Raw genomic sequence first — 27,365 nt, 5'->3', positions numbered from 1 at the left:
GATATGAGGAGGAGCTTCCGGCATCAGCACTCTCTGGAGGACTCGTGCCGGGGGATGATCATCAAAAAGCCTCCACAGGGATCCGGGCGATGCTGCGGTCGTGGCTGCGTCCACCCCACCATTTCCTGGACTTGCCATTGGAATGAGGAGGGAGATGTCTAGGCTGGCATGTGCATACAGTGAGACAATGAATTTGACCAGATCTGTACTGTTGGAACTCAACCAGGAGTTGGGAGGGGTGCAAGGTGTAGCACTCCAAAATCTTATGACTATAGACTATCTACGGTTAAAAGGACATATGGGAGGTGAACAGATCCCAGAAATGGGCTGCTTTGTCTGATTTCTCTCAGACTGTTCAAGTACAGTTGGACAATATCCATCATATCATAGACAAATTTTCACAAATGCCTAGGGTGCCTGAATGGTTTTCTTGGCTTCACTGGAGATGGATGGTAATTATAGATTTGCTTTGTTTATGTCACCATATTCCTATTATGTTAATATGTGTGTACAAATTAGTTAGTAGTTTAAAACCTATACATACTTAAGATATTCTACAAGAAGATACGTCAAAGAAATAATCAATCCTCCCATGTTTTCTTCCATATGCTACCTCTATAGCTTTTCTTCTTCCTTCCTAATTACAACCCTTAAATAGAATTCGTGCCTCATATCGAAGTTACCGAGTATCGTAATTCCTCCAGGTGGTAAAGATTCCTCGAGACATGTGCTGGGCATAGAAGCCACAGGGCATAAATCTGCAAAGAAGTAAAAAGCTAACCTTTTCAAACAATATGGCTTCTCTCTCACTTACCAACTTTACATTTCCCTGTATGGCCCTGGAAGATGACTGGTTAGCCAGAGATGGGTAAGATTCCTCAAGGGAGGAACAACCTAAGACAGGCACAGTTGCAGGGGGGCCATCAGGTGAGAAATTGGGGATCAACAGAGGTGAGGCTCAGAACCTCATTCCCCCTGCTTTGAGAGAAATCTTCTGCATCCGTGGATGGTTTATTGCCCTTGTCTAGCTTGGATTAACACATAGTCTACAGGCACACACCTGATCATCTACAATTGCTCTCCTACAACACTAAACTATGTTTTCTACCTTTATCTTGCATCTACCTACCACTTCAGCATTTTATTAAAAATAAAAAAAATAATAATAAAGGGAGAAATGTGGGATCAACATATAAATCAAGTATAAAAATCAAATGAATATTCATATTTGACCTGATTGTTTATAGTTCATAATGCGTGATCAAAACCGAAAGTTTCTGTGATGACTGCCCTTGTACTGTTCACCATGTAAGAATTTATTCACTATGTAAGAATTCGTTCACCATGTAAGAACTTGTTCGTTATGCTTCAGAAGATTGGAGACTGACGAGAGTGAGGCTTGAGATGGATTAATGATTGTACATTGAGCATTGACCCCCCTATACTGAATTTTATTGTTGTTAACAACCATTTGATCAATAAATATGAGAGATGCCCTCTCAAAAAAAAAAAATGTTATTTGATCTCTGCTTACCCTTTTGTATGGCAGCTTCCCCTCTTCCTGTCTTTTGTCACAGAGGAAATGGTCCACATGTCCAGTCTCTTCTTGGAGGGACCTCTTCCATCTCAAGAATTCAGGCTTGTGTTTGTTCTGTGACCTGAGCAATCTATTAGGTCAAAAACAAATTATGATTTTTTAGTAGCTGAATTTTTCTCATTATTAGAATGGGAGTGATGCTTTTGCCAACTATTTGCATCCTCCTAAATAGAAGCACAATTCCTCTATGCTTTTGTACATTAATTAATAATAATAAAAGCTAATGTTTATTAAATACTTATTGTGTACCTGGCATGGTACTACGGAATTTACATAGATTACCTCATTTTATCTTCACCATCATTACATCCATTTCCTAGGTTGGGAAACCAACATAGAGCAGTTAATTACTTGCCCAGGGTCTTGCAAATGCTAAATGGTCAAGACTGAATACAAACACAAGCACTCTGACTCAAGAGCAGTGCTACGATCCTATACTGTTGCCTTTGCCCTATGAGCTCCTTGAGGACAAAGACAAGCCCTTATTCTGTATTTATTGTTCCAGAGTCTATCACATTGCCTCATTCAAAAGAGGCATTCAGTCAATGTTTATTGAAGGAAGGAAGTAATTATCTTTCTTCTGCCCCTGAAAGTCAAACTGGGACTTGAAAGCAATAACCTGGTGATAGGCTCACCCTGTCTTGTCTTCCCACCTTCTAGTCTCCTACAAAGAAACTATATGTCATCAAACATGAGAAAAAGTACCCAGTACCTTGAACAATCTCCTCCCCATGCTGAACAAGTCAATCCATGACAAGAAAGTAATGATTAATGGATTCTCTTCCAAGAGATGCTTGCTTGATTAAGAGGGATTATGGCCCATATTTCATGTTTCCCTAAACTTCAAACACAAAGATTAAAAGTTCAGACTCTGCTCAGTCAAGCTATGGCTTTACACCTTGTGCCTTTGCCCTCCTCTTACCCTGATTAAGCAATAAAAACTTAGAGGGAAAAAATCTATGAGTTGTATTTCTCTGTATCCCACAGAGTACCTAAGTACAAAGCTCTACAAATACCTGTTGAATTAACTTCAACTGCTCCAGTGTTGCAGTCCAAACAAACCATTTCAGAGTGACATTCTTCCACTGAATGCTAAAAACCTTTAGGATACATATAATTCAAAGGCTTGGCACCAAGCTGTTTGTGGGTAAATCAGTTTTATCCAAGATGGGTGGATGTCAATTCTGAATCTTTGCACTTGATATTCTCCTTCTTAGTCTTCTATCTGAAAGGACACTGGGCCTTGGAAATACAAAATATAGATTCTTGCCCAAGTTTTGCCATTTATTAACATTAAAAAATAGGGGTAATGATATCCCAAATGCTGATTTTTGTGATAATTGAATGAATTGACAAATGTTAAAGAACCTCAGAAATTATAAAGTACAATACAAATGCCTGTATTTTTATTAAGTCAGTCCTACTTGGGTCAATGCATTTAAATTTTATGCTTAATCAATGGAATGACCATAATAGTAATAACCAATTTTTATTTAAGGCTTACCATGTTTGGGGCTATAATCTAATTTAACCCTCACACAGTCTCTATGTGTTAGGTACTATCATTAGTTCCATTATGTACGGAAACACTGAGCTCAGCAAGGTTAAACAGCTGGGCTGAGGTCACACAGCAAGTTACAGACTGGCTTTAAACCCAAGCAGTCTGGCTCCAGGAACGCTACTCTTAAGTACAGTACTCTGCTGCCTCCTGAAAGGAAAGCAGACATTTTGTTAAAACCTAGTTATGAGAAAGCTGGTTAGAGAATGAGATAATGGGACATCTGATGGGTTCTGTCTTTGACTATCATCTCTCCTCTAACACCCATGAAAGTTTCAAGGGGGAGCATTCCAAAAGAGAATCTGCTGGAAGCTGTACTACCTCTTCTAACATAGACTCCGAAGTCGCCACAGTCATTCACCTCACTCTGTTCACTAAATGCGAGTCACTGAGGCCGACCCATCTTCAAGGGGAGGAGAAATAAATCCCATATCTTAATGAAAGGCATGTCAAAAAATTGGCTGATACACTTTAAAACCACCACATCAGCTATTTTCTCCAACTTCAGAATGATCTGAGCATCCCAGCTCCCATAATCAAATCTGGCAGCTTTAAGTAAAGCTGCTCCAACACCCGCAATATAAGCTCAACTACATTCTTTAAGGAATGACTCTGGAACTACAGGAAGCTGGCTTTTTGTCCACTCTGCCCAATATAACCTTTTCCCTTCCCTCTTCTGAGCTCAGTCCCCAATGCTGATCTGAGCTCACAGTACCCACTCTCTCATCATGACAGTGCCTCAATAGTTATTACATATTTCAACCCATATCATATAGAACTCTGTCTTTCTGGTCTCCTCATCCAGGTCATAGTCTCCCAGAGTGCATTAAATATGTATTATAATATCATTTCTGAGTATCTTTCACAGTATTTTAAATAGAGCTACACTCATAGATTATGGAATAGAGAAAAGGAGGAGGAAATTTTTCTCTTCTTTACTTTCTGAGAACACCTGTTCCTCTTAGACCCACTCTAAATGTTACACTATGTGAACTATAAGATACACATATACACACACTGTATTGGTCACTCTGAAAATTACGTGAAATATCAGATTCTCAGACATCTGGAAAGTCCTTAAAGATCACCTAATGTACAACTATCCTATTTTTTCCTCGAGTTTAACAAACGTTTCGCTTATTTAATTCACATAATAAATCTACAAGGAAGATACTATTACTATCTGAATTTCTCCCATGAGAAAAATGAGGCTAACAGCATGATATTCCCCAGTGTACACCAGTCAGTAAGTGGAAGCTTAAATCTGGGTCTTCCTGAGTCTAAATCCAGCAACACCATCAGTGAGGGATCTCAGGCCCAGAGAGAGGCAGGGACTTGCCCAAGATTAGGATTTGAGCTCCCTGACTCCCAATCCAATGTTCTACTCAGATGAATAAGAGAAAATACTTCCCTCACTAAATTCGAAATTAGAATCAGTTCACCCCAACCTGAAATTTCAGACCATATCATTTGTCTTCATTTGTTTTTCTCTTGAACCTGAATTCAAATAAGTGAAAAAGCGTGGAAGGGCAAAAAAAATCATAAAAAGAGGGAGTTCTGATAATACAACATCTTGCTACATGAAAAGGTCAAGTGGTGTTCTGTTTCAGTCTGTAATGGGCTGCAATTTGAGCAATCCCAGCCATGAAATACCCAGCAATTTTCTGACCTTTTTAGCTGTGGCTGAAAGTAGTTCAATTCATGGGACATTTTATATCTATATTTGAAACTAACTAGAAAGTGTTTCTAGATACTCTTCTCTCACGATATAAAATATAATTTACGAGCACGTGTGGTAGACATTGGTTACTGGTGGAGTTTTACTTTGTTTGCTATGCTTGTTTTGGCTTCCATGGGCCTGAATGTCCTTCCTATCATTGCAGATGTGCAACCTTAGGAATTCTGGTGAGAGGCAGGGTTCGCCTCCCACCAGAGGCTGAAAATGTAAGACACTCCTCTCCCAGCTTCTCTTGCAGCTAAGACACGGGATTTTAATCAATCAGATACCTCTAACCTGGACTTTGAGTAAGAAGCCTGTGATACAAATAAGCGAGGACAGAGGAGTATCTATTTGAACTGGGGACAATGGCAGCAGAAGCTTCCAGTTTCCAAAGATATCAGGCAGGCATAGCATCCTCTGCCCACTGCTAGTGGCAGTGCAAGCCATGACATCCAGCATTCTATGGGGGGCACAGCAGTGTCTTCACAGACTGGATCTTAACATGATGTTGGCAGCGGTTGTAGCTGCATCCCATTATCCCTTGTTTCTGGCCATATTCTGCACCTGTATCTCTAACCTTCACAGGGATTTGGTGAACAAATCAGTATCACTTTAATGAATTCCTTTCCTGTTTAAGTCAGCCAAAAGCATTTTCTTTTGTTAACAAACTAAGAACATTCTGGTACATCAAGGAATAAAATAAAAATGTAATGAAAACACTGGGGATAGGGTGAGGTAGAATTTCTATTAAAAATTATAGTCAAATGTTCTTAATGAAAAATTTCACTCAAACTGATTCATGTGTAAAGGAGTCAGTGCATCTGTCTACTATCACATTTTCACAATTTGTCCATGTTTCTCTCTAGATAACCTGTTTTTGTCAAAGATACTGTCAGTGTCCTCATCACTCAAGCTTGAAACCCCACAATTATCTTCATCTCTTTCTTCTCCCTTATAACCATTAACCAAATGCTTCCTATTTTTCCTAATAATAACCTCTCAGATGTCTTCCTGCCTTCATACTCCCAGTGGCCAAATTACTACAGTAAAGTATCACCTCCTATATGAGCTACTGCTAAAATGTTTTTGACTGGCCTACCTGTCTGTAATGTCTCTTGTGCCAAATTAATTTTCCCAAGACCCTGTTTTGCCTCATCACTCTCCAGATCAAAATCCTTGATGGCCGACCATTGCCTGCAGGATAAAATCCAAACTGTTCAGCACGATATAAGGCTCCTCATGATCTGATGCCTTCTTACTTTTCCAATTTGGCCACCACATTTCCAGATATTCACTATAATAATTGACAACAGGAAATATTTTTAAACATAAAAAACATACTAATTTTTTAAATGAAATCCAGAGATATAATGCATGCTTGAATAAAGAATATGTACAATTAAAAATCACCTAAATTGTTGCAATATGATTTTTATAGCTACAATGTTAAAATAACTAATACTAAAAATAACTGTCATCTACAAAACACTTATTATGGGACAGATGCTGTTCTCAATGTCCTATTAGTATTTGTTGTATAAATATTGTAGCAACTTTATAAGGTAGTTATTATTACATACGGGAAAACTGAAATGCTGAGGGGCTGAGAAATGTATTCAAAATTATTCAGCCAATATATGCAGGTGAAAATCCAAATGCCACCAAGTCAATTTTTAAATAAGAACCATACTTTCTTAAAGGCAGATTATCACAAGAGTAGAACTACATAAATGTATAAATTATTTTGTGATATATGGTTTAATTCAATTAGAAAAGAATATTGTTAAGCATCAGTTTCCCAACAGAACCTTATTAGCATCTTATAGACTATCAGTGTTCTATGCATAATAACTTAGAAAGCTTGTTAAAAATCCAGACTCTCAGCGCCCACTGTGCAGGAAATATATTCCAGCGGGTCTTGAATGGAGCTGAGTAACGTGCATTTTTATTACGCAGCTGAGTGACGCTGAGGCAGCCAAGGCACCTGGTCTGTGACTCCAGCTTTGAGAAATCCTGAGACAGGTAATCACTGCGGGGTATTGGTCATGACACCTGGGTTCTGTTTCCGCTGGCTCTGCCACTCACTTGCTGCATGACTTTGAATAATTATTCAACTTGTATCATGTTTAAGTGAAGGAGGATGGAATAGATTTGACTAACTTTTCACCATAAAACCCAGTCACCAATTTTCTAGTCCAGGAGGGCCAAAAAATCATATCTCACATACTCAAACTGTTCAATTGGTGGTGCCTGACTGAAGCTCTCTGTTGGGAAGGATTCTGAGGTGCTATTTCAGATCAGGAGGGGAAAAACAGATGATCATTCAGAGATGTATGTTATGCATGCAGGAAGGAGACTGGAAACATGTGTTCTAGATAACTGAAATTCACAACATACCATACAGATCTATCGTCCCTGTTTGCTCCAACAGACTGTTCCTTTATTCCAACTGCCCCTTTAACCCTGCTGAAATCATCCTTCTAGTTCCACGACAAAGGCTCCAAAAAATGCTTTCTTGTCACCTCTTTCTACATCCCAATTTTTATACTTCTAACAAGTTAATTGCTTCATTCTTCCTTGTAACATGGATAGTAGTTTATCTGCTTCCTCAAAAGAAAGGTCACTGAATTGTTGGGGGCTATAGCAAAATAACAATCTAAAACGCTTAGAACCCAGAATACAATTGTTATCTATTGTTATCTATTCAGCTTTAAAATTCTAGACTTCTGGGGTAAAAGTTACTAAACATTGGTGATGGTGCAATAGATAATGATGCTTGAAATGAAGTTGGAACTCAGAAGCCTGCACAGCTCAGAAGGCTGGAACAGCATTCCTGCCACAGTTCTGGCCTGACCCACAATATTTTTCAGCCCCCTCTCTATGTAAGGATAATCTAAAGTCTCTCTACCTTATAATTATGGGGTCTGCCAGTCTTCAAGTGGGACCTCTTGTCAATTAGGAACCTTTAATGTATATGACTGTCTAATCAGCTCTCTCACTGTAGAAAACAACAAAGCTAAGAGTCCAGGCTGTGGGTCAGACAACTTGATTTTGAGTCCTGGCCCCCCCATTTCCTTACTGCGTGACATTAGACAAGTTGTGTTGTATCTTAGTGCCTCAGTTACCTCCGCTGTTAGATGGGAATAATTACAGTACTTACTTCATAGAATTTTAATGGAGAAAAAAATATATAATCTACATATATGATGCTTAGAACAGCCTAGCACAGCACATAGCAAGTCCTCAGGAAATGTTAGTTGTTAGTTGCCATCATGAGGCACAGAACTCGTTCTAACCAGGTCCTGCCACAGACTCACATGACCTCAGAAAAGGCCTTTTGCTTCTTCAACTGTAAAACAAGTTGACCAGAACAGATATTCCCGGAGTGGAATCCACAAAACCTGAAATCATCTTTCTCGTGTCCCAATAAATTTCATCCCATTTGACTTCTGTTCCTTTGTTCAGTCAACCTTGGATGTGATCAACAGTCGGACCTGAAGGAGTCTGGAGATTGGAGCCACCATGACCCCAGCCTTCAGTTCAGGCTCCTTGACTTCACTGTTATGAGTTTCGGATGACTCAAAAAATAAAGCCTGAAGCTCTCAGCATCCCTCTGGTACAGGTTTTCTGACACTTCCTCAGGCCTCACTGCAACCCCAATCCTAACTGCTGGAGGAGAGACCCTTGGAAAAGGGAAGGAGGCCTGAGATATAAGTATCTCCAGGCCACTGCCCTACTCTTTGCCATCCGTCAAGACCTTCCTTGGTCCTTCCAGCCTCCATCTCAATGACCCAAGATTGCTGCTTCAAATGGTTGGGTGGCCTGCATACTTCAGTTTCCTACTGCACCTTTCTAAGAGTTCCTGAAACAAAGTCTTGCAGCTCCAAGTGCCTGTGTACAGACCCGCTTGTGAGTTTTCCCTTTAATGCCTGGCATCTCTGCCTAAGTGCTTTTAGAAGTGGTATGAGCCCAAACAGCTTCCTGGCCCACTGCAACTTCGTACATAAGATCATGGCTTTAAATCTCAAAATCACAGTATACCTGGTTATTAATAGCAGGGGATTTTAGCTCAACATAATGCCCTGGTAGACTGCCAGCAGTCCAAGCTTAACATCCTCCAGGGTGTGAAATTAAAAGGAAAAAAAATCCTAAAAACCTGAAAGTTTCTGTTCATTTGAACAGGAGTTTTAACTCCTTCTCTGCAACTTCCATTAACTGTAAGAACACTACACTTATGGTTCAGAATCAATTCGCTGAGTGCTCCTAGGGGAAGTGACTGTCGCCCTTCTCTTTGTAGCCTTAGTGACTAGTACATAAGTACTTGCAGGACACTGCATTATTGTTCAATAATACTCCCTTCCTCCTCTTTTCTCCCATAGGAGGAACATGTTTCATTGATGTTGGGCTTGGCCATGTGTCTTGCCTTGGCCGATAGAATGCTAACAAATGTAATATAGCCAATGCTGTAAATGTGTGCATGCAGTGGGACTGGCTCTCTTGAACCTCTGTCACAAGCATGAAAAGAAAATTTCTAGACTAGCTCACTGGTCCCAGCAGCAGTATAAGAAATTGGGTGAGCATAGTGATATATCACCTCACACTAGTAAGTATGGCCAACACCAAAAGACAAGAAACAACAAATGCTGGTGAGGATGCAGAAAAAGGGGAACCCTCCTACACTGTTGATGGAAATGTAAATTGGATCAACTGCTGTGGAAAGCAATATGGAGGTTCCTCAAAAAACTAAAAATAGAAATACTATTTGACCCCAGGAATTCCACTCCTAGGAATTTACCCAAAGAAAACAAGATCCCAGATTCCAAAAGACAATATGCACCCCTATGTTTATCACAGCACTGTTTACAATAGCCAAGATATGGAAGCAACCTAAGTGTCCATCAATAGATGAATGGAAGAGGTGGTATATATGCACAATGGAATATTATTCAGCCATAAAAAGAAAAGAAATCCTACCATTTGCAAAAACAACATGGAGCTAGAGGGTATTACTCTCAGTGAAATAAATCCAGGTGGAGAAAGACAAGTACTGTATGATTTCACTCATTTGTGGAGTATAAAAACAAAACAAAACTGAAAGAACAAAATAGCAGCAGACCCACAGATTCCAAGAAAGGACTAGTGGTTACCAAAGGGGAGGGAGAAGGGGATTAAGGGGCAGTATAAGTTTCAATTATAATATAGGTAGGTCATGGGGAAGGCAGTATAGCATTGAGAAGACAAGTAATGACTCTATAACATCTTACTATGCTGATAGATAGTGACTGCAATGGGGGTGTGAGGGCTTGATAATATGGGTGAATGTTAAAACCACAGTGTTGTTCATATGAAATCTTTATAAGATTGTAAATCAATGATACTTAAATTTAAAAAAAGAAAGAAAGAAACAGGGTGAACAGAACTCAATGGCTCCTGCTGAACCCAGCATATAACCAGAGAAGCCCCAGCCAAACCAACTCATGAGCTAAATAAATGCATTTTTTTATGTCATTGAGATTTTAAAGTCACTTTTTACATAGCACACTATACAAAAAAGACCAATAAAGGTCTCAAAGAGTGAATAAATGAATAAGTATCAGGACTTCAGTATTGTCATATGCCAGTTATTTATCTCCCAGAAAATGACAAGAGAGAAACCAGGTCATTCATCATTAACACATAATTCCAATACTGGTTTTCTCCAACTCAGGATAATGGCATCAGGGTGTCATGGCCACATCTGAAAAGTTAGTAAACACGACCCATTACTTGTTATTACTTAGCATCAGGCTAAGGAAAGGGACAAGAATTTACAATTCTGTTATATACTCTCTTTCCTTCATCAACTTTGTCTCCATCCTACAGATAAGAAAACTATCACTTTTGAGAAGGGCAGAAGTGTGTTCTGAAGTCACACTCTGCTGGGGGAAAAATCTAATCTCTACTGTAATAAAATTCTAAAGAATTTAAAAGAATCAAGAATTCCCAATAGCATATAATTGAATCTGTTTTTGCTACTGTGGTAAAACTGGACTGAAAATTAAAAATTCATTACCCAGTGCAGTTTACAGAATCTGTGTTTCAGCTCCTTGGAAAAGGTTCCCAGTCCACACAATGTAGCAAATAGAAGAACACAAAAATCACCAAGCCAGGTCAGATTCCTAGTACCCTTCAGCACAGAGCTCTCTGACAGTTGAAGAAACAAAGTCTTCCTTCATGAAAAGTTAGATTACAAGCAAAAGACCTCTGGTTGCCTTAATAAATCATCTTGGATCTGTCATTCAAGTAAGCTGCTGATGGAAGTATTTAGCACGAGACTTACCTTAGGCTGCAAAACAACCATAAAAATAGGTAAATCAGGGAAGCTACTGTTTTCAAGCACTGGACAGGAGGCAGTGCAAGGACTGAACCCCTAAGAGACAGGAACTCGTGAGCTAAGCTGCAAAGTCATCCCAGCAATATGTCTGGGGACAATTTCCCAATGAAGGTCAATAAGCTGAAGCCCAAGCAGAGCATGGTGGTCCTGCCAAGCTGAAGTGGCAAAGATCGATATCTGGGGCAGCTGAAACTTCTGGAAGCTATGGAGCAGACGCTGGAGAGAACTACAATAGAGAGGCACCGCAGAAGTCATATTGGGGTTCCCCAAAAGTCCTGGCCCAAGGGCTGAGCTCACCTCCACAGGATGAGACTGTGCTTACCAGAGAGAGGCGTTATGAGCTTGAGAATGGAAAAGAGGTGCTAGAGATCAAGTCGTACCAGATAACGATGGAAGGCCTGCCCTGTCTGAGTAGAAGATCTTGTTAAGCACCTAGGCAGCAAGCTGACATACCACAAAGTTTCCCTTTTGAGTATGGACCATATTTACTTTATAGCAGCCCAACTCTAGATTGGCCCTAACAGTACGTTAAGCAGGCCCTGGCTAGATCCACAAAGGAAACAACTTAGAACTTGAGTCCCACCAAATTACCTTGGGCTTTTCACAGAGATGACATAATAACATATAAAACCAAGTCCACATAATTAAGGTGATCATCCAGTAACTGAACTGACTACCAAGCAAAAGTAAGCCAACTTCAGAGGAAGATTACAGAATCCAGGGTCTATAAAACATCATCAATGAGCAGTATGTAATAAAATATTACAAGGTGAGAAAAAAAACAGAAAAATGTGAAGGAAAAAAAAGTCAAGATAAACAGACACCTAGGTATTTACCCAGTAGAGATGAAAACTTACATTCACACAAGAACCTGTATACAAATACTAAAGAAGCCCTACTCATAATCACCAAAAACTGAAAACAACGCAAATGTCCTCTAATGGGTGAAGGGATAAACAAATTTTTGCTTCTCCATTCAATGGAATGCCACTCAGCAATAGAAAGAAATGAACTATTAGACACTTACAAGAACAAGGATGACTCTCAAAGGCATTATGCTAAGAGAAAGAAACCAGTCTCAAAAAGTTGCATACTGCATTGTTCCATTTATATCACATTTGGGACAAAGCAAAATCATAGCTATAGAGAACAGAGAAGCAGTTGCCAAAGTTTAGGGATGTAGAAGAGCTTGACTACAAAGGGGAAGCACAAGGGAATTTTCTGGATGATGGAACATTTCTATATCCCAATTCTGGGGGTGGTTACAAGAATCTATGTATGTGTTAAAAAGTCATGTATTAAAATTCACATATAAAAAGTACTGTTTTTATACCAAAAAAGTAACTTCTACTATATGTTAATTTTTCAGATAGAGCTTAAACTCTGCAAGGAAAGGGAATATAAAGGAAATATTACAAACATCTCTAATAAATCAAGTATCATATATCTGAACCATATATCAGAAGTCAGCCAAAGGATATATAGGGACAATTCACAGAAGGGGAAATATAAATTGCTTTTAAATATTTGAAGATATGTTCAACCTCACTTTTATACTCATTGGATTGGCAAAGATCAATGGGTCTGAGAATGTATTGTGTTGGTGAGGATTTGAAGACAACAGACATTCTAATACATTGCTGACAGAAGGTAAATTGATATAACCTTACTAGAGGGAATATTAGTAAGATCTATCAAAATGTTTTTAAAATGCATATGCCATTTTGCCTAGCAATTCTACTTCCAGAAACTTATCCTACAGATTTATTTGCACATATGTCAAATGACCTATGGACCAAATCATTTACTGAAGCCTTGTTTGCGTTAGAAAAAGTTGGGAGAAAACCTAAATGTCCAACATGTTACATGTTACATAAAGTATGATATATACATACAATGCAACAAAAAATGAAAGAGAAAACTCTCAAGTTCTGAAATGAAACACTACTATTAAGTGAATATTATTAAATAGAAAATGCAAAGTAAAAAACACTCTAAGATGTAAAAAAAATAAAAAATACAGAAAGAAAAGGCACCACAAATTGGCATAAAATGTCTTCAGAAAGATACATAAGAAACTGGTTGAATTTGTTGCCTACGAAGGGGAGACCAGGCTGGCTAGAGAACAGGGGGCAAGAGGAAAATGTTTAACTATATGATCTTTTGTTCCTTCTCAATTTTATCCATATGATTGAATGACCTGTTCCTAAGTAAAACACATTTTAATCCCTCAGAGCCTTTTGAGAAACCCTGTTGTGACCTAGATTATTTGAAATCAAGCCTTCACTGACGAAAAGTGTTCATTGCACCACTGTGATCTGCCCCTCAGGGATGGGGACCGAGGTCAGCACAGTCCTATCAACCAGATCTGTCCTTCTAGGTTTCGTTAGACCACTTGTGGCTCAAAGACAAGTCAGAACATAACCAGAACAAAAAGTCTCTTTATGTCAAGGACTCACAAGAAATGCCCTTTTTTTTTTTTTGATCCACAAAGTTTGGCATCCCATGAAGACTTATTTTCCCATTTTCTAAATTAACCTGTGGATTATTGATCATATTTTCTGATGGAGGTAACAGCCAATTTCAGGGTCTAATATGAGAGATTTTGTATGAGTTTCTAAATTCTGCCCAAAATTATCTATTTGGCATGTGCTGATCCCTAAAATTCTTAGAATCATAGCAAGAGTAATAATAATAATAAAATAGCTAAAGTTTATGAGCAGCTATCATGTGCTTAGTTTAGGTGCTAGATACCTTACTGCACACTTACCTGAACCATTTCAATTTCAGAGTCAGTTACAGTTCTTGGAGATCTTGCAGAATTGCAGGTGGGTTACCGACTGGAGGGAAGGAATATAAACACATGTTTACATACAAACCTTTTTAATATGAGAAACTGAGACTTAAAGTAGCCTACTCACATGAGATAATCCCATTAGTGGTAGATGCAAGATTTCCCGATTCAGATGGGGGCAGCCTGGCTCCAGAGCTTATGCTCTATCTGTTACACAACACCACCTGTAACTACAGAATCCTTGCGCAGGAGAAAATCTTGAGTTCTTTGTCTTCTAGTTAAATCTCTTAATTGCTACAGGACACTCTCTACAACATGCTTGACAAGATGCTACCCAGCCTGATAAGTGACAGGGAGCTCAAGACTTCCTGAGACACCCATTCCATCACACAATGTCTCTAGCTGTTAAAAAGTTCTTCTTTCCATGGAGCTCAAACCACCTGTTTCCCTCGCACTCCCTTTTGCTCTCCCCTGGAGTGACACACAATGGGCCGTAACCTCTGCCCCAGGACAGCCCTTCTAGTCTTCAAGTCTGCTCTCCTGCCTTCTCTCTTACCTCTCCTCTTCTGTCTGGATCCTTAACTCCTCCTGTGCAAAGGATCCAAGGTTCCTCAACATCCAAAAGGCCCTCATTTCAGTACTGATTTGCTTTTCTATTTTACAAATCAACTCCATGAAGTATAATTTAGATAGAATAGAGACCACAGACTTCAAGTTTAATGGGTTTTGACAAAATTTCAAATGAGACCCTATTAAACCCATACCCCTATTAAAATATGAACTATCTCCATCAGCTCAGAAAGTTCTTTGGTGTCCTTTCCCAGGAGTCCTCCACCTATCCCCACCCTAGGGAACCACTGATCTGATTCTTAGCACCACAGATTAGTTTTACCTATAGTCATATAGTAAGTATTCTTTTGCATCTGGCTTACTTAATTCAGCAAAATGTTTTTGGGATTTGTCATATTGCAAATTAGGGTAATGCACTCCATTTTTATTGCTGAATAGTATTCTATAGTGGAAATATACCATAATTTGTCTATCCATTCTCCTGTTGATGGACATTTGATTATTTATGGTTTTGGGATTTTTTTTTTTGGTATCATTGATCTACAATTACATGAGGAACATTATGTTTACTAGACTCCCCCCATCACTAAGCACCCCCCACAAACCCCATTACAGTCACTCTCCATCCACGTAGTAAGATGCTACAGAATCACTACTTGTCTTCTCTGTGTTGCACAGCCCTCCCTGTGCCCCACTACATTATACATGCTAATCATAATGCCCCCTTTCTTTCCCTCCCGCCTTATGCCTCCCTTCCCACCCATTCTCCCCAGTCCCTTTCCCTTTGGTAACTGTTAGTCCGTTCTTGGGTTCTGTGATTCTGCTGCTGTATTGTTCCTTCAGTTTTTTCTTTGTTCTTATACTCCACATATGAGTGAAATCATTTGGTACTTGTCTTTCTCCGCCTGGTTTATTTCACTGAGCATAATACCCTCTAGCTCCATCCATGTTGTTGCAAATAGAAGGATTTGTTTTCTTCTTATAGCTGAATAATATTTCATTATGTATATGTACCACATCTTCTTTATCCATTCATCTACTGATGGACATTTAGGTTGCTTCCATATCTTGGCTATTGTAAATAGTGCAGCGATAAACATAGGGGTGCATCTGTCTTTTTCAAACTAGGCTGCTGCATTCTTAGGGTAAATTCCTAGAAGTGGAATTCCTGGGTCAAATGGTATTTCTATTTTGAGGTTTTTGAGGAACCTCCATACTGCTTTCCACAATGGTTGAACTAATTTACATTCCCACCAGCAATGTAGAAGGGTTTCCCTTTCTCCACAACCTCACCAACATTTGTTGTTGTTTGCTTTTGGATAGTGACGATCCTTACTGGAGTGAGGTGATATCTCATTGTGGTTTTAATTTGCATTTCTCTGATGACTAGCGATGTGGAGCATCTTTTCATGTCTGTTGGCCATCTGAATTTCTTCTTTAGAGAACTGTCTGTTCAGCTCCCTGCCCATTTTTTAATTGGATTATTTGCTTTTTGTTTGTTGAGGTGTGTGAGCTCTTTATATATTTTGGATGTCAACCCTTTATCAGATCTGTCATTTATGAATATATTCTCCCATACTGTAGGATGCCTTTTTCTTCTATTGATGGTGTCCTTTGCTGTACAGAAGCTTTTCAGCTTGATATAGACCCACTTGTTCATTTTTGCTTTTGTTTCCCTTGCCCAGGGAGATATGTTCATGAAGAAGTCACTCATGTTTATGTCCAAGAGATTTTTGCCTATGTTTTTTTCTAGTAGTTTTATGGTTTCATGACTTACATTCAGGTCTTTGATCCATTTCGCATTTACTTTTGTGTATGGGGTTAGACAGTGATCCAGTTTCATTCTCTTACATATAGCTGTCCAGTTTTGCCAACACCAACTGTTGAAGAGGCTGTCATTTCCCCATTGTATGCCCATGGCTCCTTTATCAAATATTAATTGACCATATATGTTTGGGTTAATATCTGGAGTCTCTATTCTGTTCCACTGGTCTGTGGCTCTGTTCTTGTGCCAGTATCAAATTGTCTTGATTACTGTGGCTTTGTAGTAGAGCTTGAAGTTGGGAAGTGAGATACCCCCTGCCTTATTTTTACTTCTCAAGATTGCTTTGGCTATTCAGGGTCTTTGGTGTTTCCATATGAATTTTAGAACTATTTTTTCCAGTTCGTTGAAGAATACTGTTGGTATTTTAATAGGGATTGCATTGAATCTGTAGATTCCTTTAGGCAGGATGACCATTTTGACAATATTAATTCTTCCTAGCCAAGAGCATGGAATGAGTTTCCATTTGTTAGTGTTCTCTTTAATTTCTCTTAAGAGTGTCTTGTAGTTTTCAGGGTAGAGGTCTTTCACTTCCTTGGTTAGATTTATTACTAGGTATTTTATTCTTCTTGATGCAATTGTGAATGGAATTGTTTTCCTGATTTCTCTTTCTGCTAGTTCATTGTTAGTGTATAGGAAAGCCTCAGATTTCTGTGCATTTATTTTGTATCCTGCAACTTTGCTGAATTCCAATATTAGTTCTAGTAGTTTTGGAGTGGAATCCTTAGGGTTTTTTATGTACAATATCATGTCATCTGCAAATAGTGACAGTTTGACTTCTTCTTTACCAATCTGGATTCATTGTATTTCTTTGTATTGTCTGATTGCCATGACTAGTACCTCCAGTACTACGTTGAATAACAGTGGGGAGAGTGGGCATCCCTGTCTTGTTCCTGATCTTAGAGGAAAAGCTTTCAGCTTCTTGCTGTTAAGTATGATGTTGGCTGTGGGTTTGGCATATATGGCCTTCATTATGTTGAGGTACTTGCCCTCTATACCAATTTTGTTGAGAGTTTTTATCATTAATGGATGTTGAATTTTGTTGAATGATTTTTCAGCATCTATGGAGATGATCATGTGGTTTTTGTCTTTCTTTTTGTTGATATAGTGGATGATGTTGATGGATTTTCAAATGTTGTACCATCTTTGCATCCCTGAGATGAATCCCACTTGGTCATGGTGTATGATCCTCTTGATGTATTTTTGAATTTGGTTTGCTAATATTTTGTTGAGTATTTTTGCATGTACGTTCATCAGGGATAGTGGTCTGTAATTTTCTTTTTTGGTGGGGTCTTTGACTGGTTTTGATATTAGAGTGATGCTGGCTTCATAGAATCAGTTTGGAAGTATTCCCTCCTCTTCTATTTTTTGGAAAACTTTAAGGAGAATGGGTATTATGTCTTCTCTGTATGTCTGATAAAGTTCTGTGGTAAATCCATCTGGCCTGGAGGTTTTGTTCTTGGGTAGTTTTTTTATTACTACTTCAATTTCATTGCTGGTAATTGGTCTGTTTAGATTTTCTGCTTCTTCCTGCATCAGTCTTGGAAGGTTGTGTTTTTCTAGGAAGTTGTCCATTTCTTCTAGGTTTCTAGCATACAGATTTTCATAGTATTCTCTAATGATTCTTTGTATTTCTATGGGGTCCATCGTGATTTTTCCTTTCTTGTTTCTGATTCTGTTGATGTGTGTAGAGTCTCTTTCTCTCTTAATAAGTCTGGCTAGGTGCTTATCTACTTTATTTTCTCAAAGAACCAGCTCTTGGTTTCATTGATTTTTTTCTATTGTTTTGTTCTTCTCAATTTTATTCATTTCTTCTCTAATCTTTATTATTTCCCTCCTTCAGCTGACTTTAGGCCTCATTTGTTCTTCTTTTTCCAATTTCAATAATTGTGTCCTTAAACTATTCATTTGGGATTGTTCTTCCTTCTTTAAATAGGCCTGGATTGCTATATACTTTCCTCTTAGAACTGCCTTCGCTGCTTCCCACAGAAGTTGAGGCTTTGTGCTGTTGTTGTCATTTGTTTCCATATATTGCTTGATCTCTATTTTAATTTGATCATTGATTCATTGATTATTTAGGAGCATGTTGTTAAGCCTCCATGTGTTTGTGAGCCTTTTTGTTTATTTTGTACAATTTATTTCTAGTTTTATACCTTTGTGGTCTGAGAAGTTGGTTGGTAGAATTTCAATCTTTTTGAATTTTCTGAGGCTCTTTTTGTAGCCTAGAATGTGGTCTATTCTGGAAAATGTTCCAGGTGAACTTGAGAAGAATATGTATCTGCTGCTTTTGGGTATAGAGTTCTATAGATGTCTATTAGGTCCATCTGTTCTAGTGTGTTGTTCAGTGCCTCTGTGTCCTTACTTATTTTCTGTCTGGTGGATCTGTCCTTTGGAGTGAGTGGTGTGTGGAAGTCTCCTAAAATGAATGCCCTGCATTCTATTTCCTCCTTTTTGTTAGTATTTGTTTCACATATGTTGGTGCTCCTGTATTGGGTGCATATATATTTATAATGGTTATGTACTCTTGTTGGACTGAGCCTTTTATCATTATGTAATGTCCTCCTTTATCTCTTGTTACTTTCTTTGTTTTGAAGTCTATTTTGTCTGATACTAGTACTGCACCACCTGCTTTTTTCTCCCTATTGTTCGCATGAAATATCTTTTTCCATCTCTTGACTTTTAGTCTGTGTATGTCTTTGGGTTTGAGTTGAGTCTCTTGTAGGCAGCATAGAGATGGGTCTTGCTTTTTTATTCATTCTATTACTCTGTGTCTTTTGATTGGTGCATTAAGTCCATTTACATTTAGGGTGATTATTGAAAGGTATGTACTTATTGCCATTGGAGGCTTTAGATTCATGGTTACCAAAGGTTCAAGGGTAGCTTCTTTACTATCTAACTGCATAACTTAACTCACTTCTTAAACTATTATAAACACAGTCTGATAATTCTTTATTTCTCTCCCTTCTTATTCCTCCTCCTCCATTCTTTATATGTTATGTGCTTTATTCTGCACTCTTTTGTGTTTCCTTTGGCTGCTTTTGTGAGTAGTTGATTTTATTTTTTGCCTTTAGTTAGTATTTGGTTGTTCTGCTTTCCTTGCTGTGATTTTATTTTCTCTGTTGACATCTATTTAGCCTTAGGAGTGCTTGCATCTAGAGCAGTCCCTTTAAAATATCCTGTAGAGGTGTTGTCAGAGGCAAATTCCCTCAACTTTTGTTTGTCTGGGAATTGTTTAATCCCTCCCTCATATTTAAATGATAATCGTGCTGGATACAGTATTCTTGGTACTAGGCCCTTCTGTTTCATTGAATTGAATATATCATGCCGTTCTCTTCTGGCCTCTAAGGTTTCGGTTGAGAAGTCTGATGATAGCCTGATGGGTTTTCCTTTATAGGTGACCTTTCTTCTCTCTCTGGCTGCCTTTAATACTCTGTCCTTGTCCTTGATCTTTGCAATTTTAATTATTATGTATCTTGGTGTTGTCTTCCTAGGGTCCCTTGTATTGGGAAATCTGTGGGCTTCCATGGTCTGAGAGACTATTTCTTCCCCCAGTTTGGGGGAGTTTTCAGCAATTATTTCTTCAAATACACTTTCTATTCCTTTTTCTCTCTTCTTCTTCTTCTCTTAACCCTATAATGTGGATACTGTTCTGTTTCAATTGGTCACATAGTTCTCTTAATATCCTTTCATTCCTGGAGATCCTTCTATCTCTCTCTGCATCAGCTTCTCTGTGTTCCTGTTCTCTGATTTCTATGCCATTAACAGCCTCTTGCACCTCATCTAGTCTACTCTTAAGTCCTTCCAGAGATTATTTTATTTCTATATTATCCCTCCTAACTTGATCCTTTAGCTCTTCAATATTTCTCTGCAGGTCCATCAGCATGTTTATGTCCTTTATTTTAACTTCTTTTTCAGGAAGATTGGTTAAATCTATCTTCCCAGGCTCCCTCTCAGGGGTTGTCTGGGTAATTCTGGACTGGATCAAATTCTTCTACCTTTTCATGGCAATAGAGGTAGTCGTAGGCAGTTCTCACATGTGTCAGCTGGGAGAACAACATCCCATACATGGGGAGCAGCTTCCGGTTGTATTTCCTGAGCTGCTGTGGGCAAGGCAGCCATCGGGGCATCCCAGAGCCCTGCAGGGAGAGGCAGGCATGCCAGGTGTGCTCTCCGGCAAGAATGGTGACCTTTCATGCCCTGTCCCGACTTCCTCTGTCTGTGCTGGACTGCCACACACTGGTGGGGCCTCTGAGTCTGACCCAGGCAGCTGCAGAGGGGGCTCTTGGCGGTTGCTGTGGGCGTGGCCACTCTCAGGCTGCTCCCCTGCTGTGGCAGGGCCATGCCAGAGGGGGAATGGATGGAAGGCTGTTTATCCCCCAGATTCCCAGCTGCTGGGCTGAGTGTGCCAGGACGCTTCCATCCAGTGGTGAGGCCCCTGTCCCTTTTAAGACTTCAAAAAGCACTCACTTTTCTTTTGTCCCAGGGGCACCAGCTGCGGGGACTCACAGGTTTTACTATTCCATTTCCCTAATATCCAGCACACCACACCAATGTGTGTCTGCGCTCCTGCTGCGGATGACTAGGGCTGGGTATTTAGCAGTCCTGGGCTCACATTCCCTCCCCACTCAAACTCCTCTCCTCCCACCAGGGAGCTGGGGTTGGGGGCGTGCTTGGGTCCCGCCAGGCCGCAGCTTGTATCTTACCCCCTTCATGAGGTGCTGAGTTCTCACAGATATAGATGTAGCCTGGCTGTTGTACTGTATCTTCTGGTCTTTCTTTTAGGAATAGTTGTATTTGTTGTATTTTCAAAACTATATATGGTTCTGGGAGGAGATTTCCGCTGCCCTACTCATGCTGCCATCTTGGCTCCTCTTGGTTTGGGGATATTTTGAATGATGTTGCTACAAGCATTTTTATACAAGTTTCTGTTAGAATTTATATTTTCCTTTCTCTTGGGTAAATATACCCAGGAGTGCAATAACTGGTTTCATGGGTAGGTGTATATTTATTTTTCATGGAAATGCAATTAAAACCACAGAGAGATACCACTTCACACCCAATAAAAGAGGTATCATTAAAAAGACTGATGACCCTCAGTATTGGCAAGCATGTGAAACAACACTCCTTTCAAAGAAAGAGTCTCCAAATTGCATATACAATATACATCACATGGTGTTGGTTGACCAGCTCCAAGTAGAGTTATCTCCTCTGTTCTGGGCCCTTAGCATCCTTTTGTTAATCCAGCTAGACTTTGTCCTAGCTCCTGCTGACCTAGTAATCAAATGATATTGGGAAGACCTTTTTCCATTTACTACTGTTATGCTTATTCCTTCAAACCTCTTCCATGCAAATGATTTTTCTAATCTGGATGCTAAGCACAATATTTGTATTTTAATGAATTTAAAACAAATTATACTTGTCCCCATTATAAAGAAGATATCACTGTTCGCTATCAAAGTAATCAAAAATAGCACATAAGAAAAACTAAAATTAAAATTTTTATCAAATATCTATAAAACAATATCTGCAGAGCAATGTCTATAAAACAAGACAAAACAAAAAGACTATAAAATAAGAAAGAGGAATGCAAGCTATTAGGAATAAAGATACTTAACTATATTTTAGTCTAGAAAACATTTCCTGTACATGATCTCATTTAGTGTCACAACCATTCTGACAGGTAGGTGTTTGTATTGCTCCTATTTTGTAAATGAGGAGGCAAGTTCAAAGAGGATACGTCCTCAAGATCACACAACTAATAAGGTATCAAATCATGAACTAAAACCAAGCTCATGGTGACAAATTGTGTGATTCTTCTGCCACATTGCACATCCTGCCCTAATTACTCTAAATATCCCATGAGTAACCCAAATCCATTTGACCAAATTGCAATAGATTTACTGAGAATGACCTTTGGCCACCAAATTATGTCCCCTGATGGGTAAAGTTAAAATATGATACATCTTTTGAAACCCTTTGATGAGCTTTCCTTTTTTCCTTTTGCCTGAGTTCAGGTAGCAGCCTGCCACAGAGGCAAGAACACTGACTTGAAGAATCAAGAGACTTGCATTCTGATCCTGCCTCAGCCAATGACAAGCTCCAGGACCTTGTGCAGAGATAAAATGGTAAGAAAAAAGAACATGGGTGATAAACATAGGGGTACCTATGTCTTTTTGAATCAGGAGCCTTGTTTTCTATGGGTAAATTCCTAGGAGTGGAATTACTGGGTCAAATGGTATTTCTATTTTCAGTTTTTATTGCTGCTCTATTTACAATAGGCAAGATATGGAAGAACCTAAGTGTCCATCAGTAGATGAATGAATAAAGAAGATGTGGTACATACACACAATGGAATATTATTCATCCATGAAAAGAATATAAATCATACCATTTGCAGCAACATGGATGGAGCTAGAGGGTATTATGATCAGTGAAATAAGTCAGGCAGAGAAAGACAAGTACCAAATGGTTTCACTCTTTTGTGGAGTATAACAACAAAGCAAAAACTGAAGGAACGAAACAGCAGCAGACTCACAAACTCCAAGAAGGGACTAGAAGTTACCAAAGGGAAGGGGTTGGGGAGGGTGCGTGGGGAGGAAGGGAGAAGGGGAGTAAGGGGCAGTATAATTTGCAATCACAATATAGGCAGGTCATGGGGAAGGCAGTACAGCACAGAGAAGACAAGTAATGACTGCAGCATCTTACTATGTTGATGGATAGTGACTGCAAGGGAGGGATGAGGGCTTGATAAAATAGGTGAATGTTGAAACCACAATGTTGTTCATGTGAAACCTTCATAAGACTGTATATCAATGATACTTTAATTTAAAAAAAAAAAAGAATGTGGGCTTTGGAGCCAAAAAAAAAAAGACCTGGGTTCAAGCCAGCTACTAACTGTTTGGCTTTGATGAAATTATTTCACCTCTCTGAGCATTAATTGCCCCATCTGTGAAGTAGAATAATAGTATCTATCTTGCAAAGTTATTGTGAAGATTAAATGAGGTGATATAAGTACAGGGTCTACAACAGCAGGTGCTCAGAGAATGAGAACGGCACTCATGTCATAATCATCACCATCCTCATCATCATGACTTGTTACTTTCTTAAGGGGAGACCAGATGAGCTTTAAGCTCATGAGCAGCTTTGTCTGGTATTCCTTGAGTCTGTTTATGACCATGTCTTCACACATATAACAGAAAACTAGTTTAGAAATTCCTTTGACCCAGGTTCCAAACAATTAAATGGTAACTATCTTACTCTCTAGAATGTTCCAACCTACTATGTGTCAGCCACCCTGTTGGGCAGGGAGTGAGTATCCAGAGAACCTGACAATTATCCTGTTTATTGAAATATGCATATTTTTCCCTGCAGGGGGCACTGAGAAACAGTGGAGATACTTTCTAAAAGTAGGATTGCTCTTTTTTATGACAATGAATGTTTGTCCACTTTTGACAATCACCATTTAGTCGGAAGGATTAATGAGAGAAGTCCTTTATTGTCCCACAGATTGCATGTTTTGTAAAATGGGAATTTTTTAAAACAGGCATTAATTTGACAAAGCTGCATATTTATTTAGATTAGGAGCTACTCGTAACAGAGCATAAATGCAGAATTAATGAAACGTAAGTTGGATACTAAGACCAATACCAGTCCTCAACACAAAACAACACAGAACTCAGAAGCATGGTACTTCTTTTCCAGGGGACTTTAGGTGTGCATTGCTCTGCACAAAGAGAGCATTCTGAACCACAGTGAGCAAATTGATTACTTCTTAAACGAAATTCCACTTCAAAAAATACCTAAAGAGCTATTATTTAAAAGAAAACTACTATAGCAAATGTTTTTGCCAAGCTAAAAATCACCTTGAAAAGTAAAACATTATTCCTGAAATATGATTTATAAATCTAGATTTTCATTGTATTGAGATTGCTTAATAAAACAAGGTACATGTACATTTTCTATGAAAATTCCTTTTAAACCTTTCATGCACATGATTATTTATCCTTGTGATCTGCAGTCACCAACAACGTGCAAAAATAATTCATTTCTATTTCATTTCACTAAACAGGCACATCATGAGTGTGAGGCAATAAAGGGCAATTTTCCTAACATTTAGCTCTTCCACACAATGAATTAGCAGGAACGGAGAGTATCTGAAGGTTTAAGTCATTGAACAGCTCTTTTCCTAATGATGAAGGATTTGTAAGAAGGAGCAGCATGAGTAGGCCATGGTGACAGGACTGGGAAGAGAGGCCCACCTTCCAGAACAGGAAATCTATTTGACTATCAATCTGCAAACTGTAATTTATTAAAAATGTAATTACCCACAGGCCTCTTGTTTGCAGAACCCACTGAAGGAATATTGACATTTGGAGCTGTGTTAAGGTCTCTGAAGGCATCCCAGAGCACTGGAACCTTTCTTAATGAGGTTAGTGTTTGTGGAGATTTTTTTTTCTCCTCAAAAGACACAAAAAACCAAGAGGAAATTGCTTTTTAACAAGAGCTCCTCAGGTCAGTTATCAGAAAAGGAAAGAAAAAAAGAGAGAGACAGATGGAGGGTCTTGGGATTTCTCCTTTACCTCTTAGCTCCTGTCCATTCTACCCCAAGTCCTGGGGATGGCCTCACGGGTGGGTAAGCACTGGGCGCTCAGAGCCCTGTGCCCAGAAAGGTGCCATGTTTGCTTTAATGTTTTCTGTCACTGTCTTTATATTTTTAATAATTTTTGAACAAGGGCCCCACATTTTCATTTTTCACTGGGCCCTTTACAGATTACATACCCAGTTCTGCCAAGCCTTCCCACCTTATACACATACATTTATATACACACAATCCAGACATCTCATCATGACCACTTGTTCTAATTCCTACTAGGTCAAGATGGTGCAATACTGCTTTGGAGATAGAAATCAGGAGGCTGCTGGGCTCAAATCCCCCTCCTGCTTAGGGCTTTGTGACCTCGATTTCCTCATCTGCATAATGGAGATAACATTCATCCCACTCACACAATTGCTATGAGTGAGGCAAGGTATGAGATGGGAGCAAGCACTCCTTGCAGAGGAGGTCCTTTCCTCGGGGATTACTGCCTGTGGATGGGAGGAGAGGGGAGAAGAGCACCATCTCCGGCCGACGCCTGCTGCCGCCCTCCCAGGCTGAGTTCGCAGGCCTCTCCTCTAGCTGACGAGCACAGCGGACAGCTTACTGCCCTACCCCCAAGTACAGTGCGGCATTTCTTACACTCGAGGCATTCACATACCACTTTCAGGATTTCCACTGTCTACACTGCGACTGCCTACTTAATAGATATGCTTAGATCACCTTATTTTTTTTAAGTGAAACAGTTTATCTTCCAAGTAAATTTTATATCACTACTACAAATAGGAAACCAGGATCCCATATCAAAAAGAGAAGGTCATACACAGCAGTTAACATTTTTAAAAATGTATTTTAACACCTAAAATCCTCCTAGATACCCAGTGGCACCCGTATTGACCTTGTTTCCTTTCCACCTGGCTCCGAGTTCTCTAGCGTAGCCCCTGCAGTCTTATTTCTGTTTCGCCAGCTAGTGGACAGTGCACTAGGAGGAGCAGGTCCTCCGGAACTGGTCACAGAATGAATACTTGTCAACAAACTGACAAGACTGAGAGCCCTTGACAAATGGGCATACACTTTGGCTGGAGGCTTCCTAAAGCCCTAAAATCTTCACAGCCCAAAAACAATGGATTTTTTCCAATGCAGCATTCCTCAAAATGTGGTCTGAGAATGACCTGTAACAGAACCACCCAGCAAAAAAGGCAGATTGCCTAACCCCAGGCTGACCTTACTGAATCAGAACCTCTTTACCTACAGTGCAGCCTAGTGGTAGAATTTTAGGCACTGACAAACAGTAGTAGTAATAGCATATAGTTGTTAGTAAAAAGAATTAACACACTGTGTTCTTCATATGTGCCAGGAATTATGTTAAGCATATCACATACATTATCTCACTCAATCCACTTAACAATTCCGTGAGGTGGGGACTTGCCAAATTCACAGAGCCATTCAGGGGCAGGGACAGCATTTCACCCAGGCAGCCTGACTCCAGAACCAGACTCCTAACCATCATATTGCACTTACGGGTAGAGAGGAAGCTTCTAGAGAAAAGTCTTAACATAGGGACCCTTTGGGTTTCACCACGTATTTTTCGATATGTAAGCTGAGTCCTGCCTGCAGTGCCATCATTATCCAAGCAGGAAGCAACACGAAAAAAATTCTTTGTCAGCTCATCACACGCATTCAAACATACTTATCAAAGTTGCCTGAATACAGTTGGAATAGGAAAGAGTCCTTTATTATCAAGAGCATGGGGACCTTCACTATGTGGGAGGACAAAGCTGTCCCTTTCAGATTCAGAAAACCACACTGAGGAAGCCTGGGTCACTTACCTCCAAGAACTGACAGAAGGTTCTCCCGAGTGAGCGGTCCTAGCCTGAAGCAGCGAGCTCCCCAGCGCTGCCCATAGGCAAGGAAGGGCTCAGTAATCATGATCCAAACACTCGACAGGACATTTCTGCCCCAGCTGGGGAATTTAAGTTGTTCAACTCCTGAGATCTGTTCCAAATCTCACTATCCAGGATTCTGTGATTTTGCAACTAGCAAAAAGAAAATCAATTTAACACACTGTTTGAAATAGATGCATTTGTGTTCTGGAAAGAAAGAGAGAGAGAAGGAAGAAGGGAGGCAGGGAGGGAGGAAGGAAACAAAAAAGAGGAAAAAAAAAAAAAGACTGGCTAGTGTTAGGAATGATTAATGTCTCATAAACACAAGGGCAATACAGAACAGGTGCAGGCATTGCTGAGCAAGCACATTATTAGTCATGAGTCAAAGGAAAACAAAAAACCCACTGAGTCAGGTGACATCCAACGTGGAAATGTTTAGTTTTCTACAGCATGAT

The 27,365-nt window shown here is 39.4% G+C and overlaps 1 long non-coding RNA gene across 1 annotated transcript; it reads right to left on the bottom strand.

The window, feature by feature from the left end:
- Positions 1–723: 723 nt before the first annotated feature.
- On the bottom strand, positions 724–27,365 carry LOC140847726 (uncharacterized). The gene is made up of 3 exons (XR_012127804.1): positions 26,857–27,365; positions 14,019–14,088; positions 724–1,667 (listed from the first exon to the last, which is right to left on the bottom strand). It is a non-coding gene; the product is annotated as an uncharacterized lncRNA (long non-coding RNA).

The sequence above is a fragment of the Manis javanica genome, chromosome 1 (genome assembly GCF_040802235.1).
Source record: "Manis javanica isolate MJ-LG chromosome 1, MJ_LKY, whole genome shotgun sequence".
Lineage (NCBI taxonomy): Eukaryota > Metazoa > Chordata > Mammalia > Pholidota > Manidae > Manis > Manis javanica.
Note: the sequence above shows the minus strand (reverse complement) of the source record. Positions and strands in the feature narration are given on the sequence as shown.